This window comes from Rhipicephalus microplus, chromosome 1, assembly GCF_043290135.1.
Source record: "Rhipicephalus microplus isolate Deutch F79 chromosome 1, USDA_Rmic, whole genome shotgun sequence".
NCBI lineage: Eukaryota > Metazoa > Arthropoda > Arachnida > Ixodida > Ixodidae > Rhipicephalus > Rhipicephalus microplus.
In genome coordinates, this window is record NC_134700.1 from 38508925 (window position 1) to 38516579 (window position 7655).

Consider the following 7655-nt stretch of genomic DNA (forward strand, 5'->3'; position numbering starts at 1 on the left):
CTGTTATATCTCATTCATGTTGTGTCAAAACACGGAAAAACGAGCCCTTAGGTATACAGTTTTTTCCCCTTATTTCATATAACGAGTGTCTCGTACATCTAGATTTTGTGTCATTAGGTTGTATACGAGAAACTATTATTCAGCTGCCCGTTCGTAATAAGTTCACGTGCTACGTGATGCCAAACATGCGCATAAAAGAGTGGTTCACACTCGTCGCTGGTAGATGGCGCTGACTGTCACCCCTACTTCTAAATTCACATATAAACCCAAAAAAGTGGATGGAGGGCAGGCCGATGTGGTAGCTCAGTGGTTAGAGAATGAAACGCGTTATTCGACGGTCGTAGGCTTGATTCCTGCTCACGGCTGGTTAGTTTTTCATCAACTTTTCTTTCTTCTTGTTTACATTCGATCGGTTCTAATAACTTCCCCTGTAATTTCTTTGGCATTACTGTCTGTTAGAGCTCATTATTATTGTGTCAAAACACGGAAAAACGAGCCTTAAGGTATACACTTCTTTCCCTTATTTCATTTAACGCGGGTCTCACACTGGCAGACTTGGTGTCGTTAGGTTGTATACGAACGACTATTAATCAGCTGCCCGCTCGTATTAGGTTCACGTGCTACGTGACGCCAAACCTGCACATAAAAGTGTGGTTCACACTAATCGCTTGGCCTATACATGGCGCTGACTTTCACTCCTACTTCTCAATTCACATATAAACCCAAAAAACTGGATGGAGGGAAGGCTGCTGTGGTAGCTCAGTGGTTAGAGCATCGAACGCGTTATTCGAAGGTCGTAGGTTCGATTCCTGCTCACGGCTGGTTATTTTTTCATCAACTTTTCTTTCTTCTTAATTACATTCCATTAGTTCTAATAACATTCCCTGTACAGTCCTTGGCATTACTGTCTGTTATATCTCATTCTAACGGTGTCAAAACACGGAAAAACGAGCCCTTAGGTATACAATTCATTCCCTTTTTTCATTTAACGAGGGTCTCGTACTGACACACTCTGTGTCATTAGGTTGTATACAAGGGACACTTAATCTGCTGCCCGCTCGTAATAAGTTCTCTAGACACACATGCTGAGTGTTGTGCATTATTGTGGTCTGGGCGGGGATCGGTGCATTGTCAGGCATTCAGTTGCCTTTTCACCACGCCTTTCCATTCAACCACTGGATAAGTGATGTATGTTTAAAACTATGATCATGAATAAACTTCAAACTTCAAAGTTAACGTGCTACGTGACGCCAAACCTGCGCTTAAAAGAGTGGTTCACACTCGTCGCTTGGTTTATAGATGGCGCTGACTGTCACTCCTACTTCTAAATTCACATATACACCCAAAAAAGTGGATGGTGGGAAGGCCGCTGTGGTAGCTCAGTGATTAGAGCATAGAACGCGTTATTCGAAGGTCGTAAGTTCGATTCCTGCTCACAGCTGTTTATTTTTTCATCCATTTTTCTTTCTTATCTACATTCCATTGGTTCTAATAACTTACCCTGTCCAATCCTTGGCAATAATGTCTGTTAGATCTCATTCATATGGTGTGAAAACACGAAAAAACGAGCCCTTAGGTATACACTTCTTTCCCTTATTTCATTTCACGAGGGTCTCGTACTGGCAGACTCTGTGTCATTAAACTGTATACGAGGGACTATTATTCAGCTGCCCGCTCGTAATAAGTTCACGTGCTACGTGACGCCAAACAAGCGCATAAAAGAGTGGTTCACACTCGTCGCTTGCCTTATAGATGGCGCTGACTGTCACTTCTACTTCTAATTTCACATATAAACCCAAAAAGTGGATGGAGGGAAGGCCGCTGTGGTAGCTCAGTGGTTAGAGCATCCAACGCGTTATTCGAAGGTCGAGGGTTCGATTCCTGCTCACGGCTGGTTATTTTTCATCCACATTTCTTTCCTGCTATTTACAATTCATTGCTTCGAATAAGTTCCCCTACACATTACTTGGCCTTACCGTCTGTTAGATATCATTATTATTGTGTCCAAACACGGAAAATTGAGCCCTTTAATATACACCTCCTTCCCTCTTTCCATTTAACGAGGATCTCGTACTGGCAGACTTGGTGTCATCAGGTTGTATACGAGGGACTATTGATCAGTTGCCCGCTCATAATAAGTTCATGTGCTATGTGACGCCAAACATGCGCATGAAAGAGTGGTTCACACTCGTCGCTTGGTTTATAGATGGCGCTGACTGTCACTCCTACTTCTAATTTCACATATAAACCCAAAAAAGCGGAAAAAGGGAAGGCTACTGCGGTATCTCAGTGGTTAGAGCATCGAACGCGTTATTCGATGGTCGTAGGTTCGATTCCTGCTCACGGTTGGTTATTTTTTCATCCACTTTTCTTTCTTCTTATTTACTTTCCATTGGTTCTAATAACTTCCCCTGTACAATCCTTGGCATTACTGTCTGTTATATCTCATTGTAATGGTGTCAAAACACGGGAAAACGAGCCCTTAGGTATACACTTCATTCCCTTTTTTCATTTAACGAGGGTCCCGTACTGACACAATTTGTGTCATAAGGTTGTATACGAGGGACACTTAATCAGCTGCCCGTTCGTAATAAGTTCTCTAGACACACATGCTGAGTGTTGTGCATTATTGTGGTCTGTTCGGGGATTGGTGCATTGTCAGGCATTCAGTTGCCTTTTCACCACCCCTTTCCATTCAACCACTGGATAAGTGATGTATGTTTAAAACTATGATGATGAATAAACTTCAAACTTCAAACTTCACGTGCTACGTGACGCCAAACAAGCGCATAAAAGAGTGGTTCACACTCGTCGCTTGCCTTATAGGTGGCCCTGACTGTCACTTCTACTTCTAAATTCACATATAAACCCAAAAAAGTGAATGGAGGGAAGGCCGCTGTGGTAGCTCAGTGGTTAGAGCATCCAATGAGTTATTCGAAGGTCGTAGGTTCGATTCCTGCTCACGGCTGGTTATTTTTCATCCACATTTCTTTCTTCTTATTTACATTCCATTGGTTCTAATAACTTCTCCTGTACCTTCCTTGGCATTACTGTCCGTTAGATCTCATTATTATTGTGTCAAAACGAGGAAAAACGAGCCCTTTGGTATACACTTCTTTTCCTTACTTCTTTTAACGAGGGTCTCGTACTGCCAGAATTGGTGTCATTAGGTCTTATACAAGGGACTATTAATCAGATGCCCGCTCGTAATAAGTTCACGTGCTATGTGACGCCAACATGCGCATGAAAGAGTGGTTCACACTCGTCGCTTGGATTATATATGGCGCTGACTGTCACTCCTACATCTAAATTCACATATAAACCCGAAAAAGCGGATGAAGGGAAGGCTGCTTTTGTAGCTCAGTAGCTAGAGCATCGAACGCGTTATTCGAAGGTCGTAGGTTCGATTCCTGCTCACGGCTGATTATTTTTTCATCCACTTTTCTTTCCTGTTATTTACATTTCATTGGTTCGAATAACTTCCCCTACACATTCCTTGGCCTTACCGTCTGTTAGATATCATTATTATAGTGTCAAAACACGGAAAATTGAGCCCTTTATTATACACTTCTTTCCCTTATTCCATTTAACGAGGGTCTCGTACTGGCAGACTTGTTGTCATTAGGTTGTATATGAGGGACTATTGATCAGTTGCCCGCTCATAATAGGTTCATGCGTTATGTGACGCCAAACATGCGCATGAAAGAGTGGTTCACACTCGTCGCTTGGTTTATAGATGGCGCTGACTGTCAGTCCTACTTCTAAATTCACATATAAACCCAAAAAAGTTAAAAAAGGGAAGGCTGCTGTGGTATCTCAGTGGTTAGAGCATCGAACGCGTTATTCGAAGGTCGTAGGTTCGATTCCTGCTCACGGCTGGTTATTTTTTCATCCACTTTTCTTTCTTCTTATTTACTTTCCATTGGTTCTAATAACTTCCCCTGTACAATCCTTGGCATTACTGTCTGTTATATCTCATTCTAATGGTGTCAAAACACGCAAAAACGAGCCCTTAGGTATACACTTCATTCCCTTTTTTCATTAAACGAGGGTCCCGTACTGACACAATTTGTGTCATTAGGTTGTATACGAGGGAGACTTAATCAGCTACTCGCTCGTGATAAGTTCTCTAGACACACATGCTGAGTGTTGTGCATTATTGTGGTCTGGGCGGGGATCGGTGCATTGTCAGGCATTCAGTTGCCTTTTCACCACCCCTTTCCATTCAACCACTGGATAAGTGATGTATGTTTAAAACTATGATGATGAATAAACTTCAAACTTCAAACTTCACGTGCTACGTGACGCCAAACCTGCGCATGAAAGAGTGGTTCACACTCGTCGCTTGGATTATATATGGCGCTGACTGTCACTCCTACATCTAAATTCACATATAAAGCAGAAAAAGCGGATGAAGGGAAGGCTGCTCTGGTAGCTCAGTAGTTAGAGCATCGAACGCGTTATTCGAAGGTCGTAGGTTCGATTCCTGCTCACGGCTGATTATTTTTTCATCCACTTTTCTTTCCTGTTATTTACATTTCATTGGTTCGAATAACTTCCCGTACACATTCCTTGGCCTTACCGTCTGTTAGATATCATTATTATTGTGTCAAAACATGGAAAATTGAGCCCTTTAATATACACTTCTTTCCCTTATTCCATTTAACGAGGGTCTCGTACTGGCAGACTTGGTGTCATTAGGTTGTATACGAGGGACTATTGATCAGTTGCCCGCTCATAATAAGTTCATGCGCTATGTGACGCCAAACATGCGCATGAAAGAGTGGTTCACACTCGTCGCTTGGTTTATAGATGGCGCTGACTGTCAGTCCTACTTCTAAATTCACATTTAAACCCAAAAAAGTAGATGGAGGGAAGGCCGCTGTGGTAGCTCAGTGGTTAGAGCATCGAAAACGTCATTCGAAGGTCGTAGGTTCGATTCCTGCTCATGGCTGGTTATTTTTTCATCCACTTATCTTTCTTATTATTTACATTCTATTGGTTCTAATAACTTACCCTGTACAATCCTTGGCAATAATGTCTGTTAGATCTCATTCATATGGTGTGAAAACACGGAAAAACGAGCCCTTAGGTATACACTTCTTTCCCTTATTTCATTTCACGAGGGTCTCGTACTGGCAGACTTTGTGTCATTAAATTGTATACGAGGGACTATTATTCAGCTGCCCGCTCGTAATAAGTTCACGTGCTATGTGACGCCAAACATGCGCATGAAAGAGTGGTTCACACTCGTCGCTTGGATTATATATGGCGCCGACTGTCACTCCTACTTCTAAATTCACATATAAACCCGAAAAAGCGGATGAAGGGAAGGCTGCTCTGGTAGCTCAGTAGTTAGAGCATCGAACGCGTTATTCGAAGGTCGTAGGTTCGATTCCTGCTCACGGCTGATTATTTTTTCATCCACTTGTCTTTCCTGTTACCTACATTTCATTGGTTCGAATAACTTTCTCTACACATTCTTTGGCATTACTCTCTGTTAGATCTCATTATTATTGTGTCAAAACACGGAAAAACGAGCCCTTAGTTATACACTTCTTTCCCTTATTTCTTTCAACGAGGGTCTCGTACTGGCAGACTCTGTGTCATTAGGTTGTATACGAGGGACTATTATTCAGCTGCCCGCTCGTAATAAGTTCACGTGCTACGTGACGGCAAACATGCGCATAAAAGAGTGGTTCACACTCGTCGCTTGGCTTATAGATGGTCCTGACTGTCACTTCTGCTTCTAAATTCACATATAAACCAAAAAAAGTGGATGGAGGGAAGGCCGCTGTGGTAGCTCAGTGGTTAGAGCATCGAACGCGTTATTAGAAGGTCGTAGGTTCGATTCCTGCTCACCGCTGGTTATTCTTTCATCAACTTTTCTTTCTTCTTATTTACATTTTTTGGTTTTATTACCTTCTCCTGTACATTGTTTGGCATTACTGTCTGTTAAATCTCATTATTATTGTGTCAAAACACAGAAAATTGAGCCCTTTATTATACACTTCTTTCCCTTATTCCATTTAACGAGGGTCTCGTACTGGCAGACTTGGTGTCATTATGTTTTATACGAGGGACTATTGATCAGTTGCCCGCTCGTAATAAGTTCACGTGCTACGTGACGGCAAACATGCGCATAAAAGAGTGGTTCACAATCGTCGCTTGGCTTATAGATGGCCCTGACTGTCACTTCTGCTTCTAAATTCCCATTTAAACCAAAAAAAGTGGATGGAGGGAAAGCTGCTGTGGTAGCTCAGTGGCTAGAGCATCGAACACGTTAATCGAAGGTCGTATGTTCGATTTCTGTTCACGGCTGTTTAATATTTCATCCACTTTTCTTCTTATTTACATTCTATTGGTTCTAATAACTTACCCTGTACAATCCTTGGCAATAATGTCTGTTAGATCTCATTCATAGGGTGTGAAAACACGGAAAAACGAGCCCTTAGGTATACACTTCTTTCCCTTATTTCATTTCACGAGGGTCTCGTACTGGCAGAATTGGTGTCATTAGGTTGTATACGAGGGACTATTAATCAGCTGCCCTCTCGTAATAAGTTCACGTGCTATGTGACGCCAAACAAGCGCATAAAAGAGTGGTTCACACTCGTCGCTTGCCTTATAGATGGGTGCTGACTGTCACTTCTACTTCTAAATTCACATATAAAAAAAAGTGGATGGAGGGAAGGCCGCTGTGGTAGCTCAGTGGTTAGAGCATCCAATGAGTTATTCGAAGGTCGTAGGTTCGATTCCTGCTCACGGCTGTTATTTTTCATCCACATTTCTTTCTTCTTATTTACATTCCATTGGTTCTAATAACTTCTCCTGTACCTTCCTTGGCATTACTGTCCGTTAGATCTCATTATTATTGTGTCAAAACAAGGAAAAACGAGCCCTCTGGTATACACTTCTTTTCCTTACTTCTTTTAACGAGGGTCTCGTACTGGCAGAATAGGTGTCATTAGGTTGTATACAAGGGACTATTAATCAGCTGCCCGCTCGTAATAAGTTCACGTGCTATGTGAGGCCAACATGCGCATGAAAGAGTGGTTCACACTCGTCGCTTGGATTATATATGGCGCTGACTGTCACTCCTACATCTAAATTCACATATAAACCCGAAAAAGCGGATGAAGGGAAGGCTGCTTTGGTAGCTCAGTAGCTAGAGCATCGAACGCATTATTCGAAGGTCGTAGGTTCGATTCCTGCTCACGGCTGTATATTTTTTCATCCACTTTTCTTTCGTGTTATTTACATTTCATTATTTCGAATAACTTCCCCTACACATTCCTTGGCCTTACCGTCTGTTAGATATCATTATTATTGTGTCAAAACACGGAAAATTGAGCCCTTTAATATACACTTCTTTCCCTTATTCCATTTAACGAGGGTCTCATACTGGCAGACTTGGTGTCATTAGGTTGTAAATGAGGGACTATTGATAAGTTGCCCGCTCATAATAAGTTCATGCGCTATGTGACGCCAAACATGCGCATGAAAGAGTTGTTCACACTCGTCGCTTGGTTTATAGATGGCCCTGACTGTCAGTCCTACTTCTAAATTCACATATAAACCCAAAAAAAGTTAAAAAAGGGAAGGCTGTGTGGTATCTCAGTGGTTAGAGCATCGAACGCGTTATTTGAAGGTCG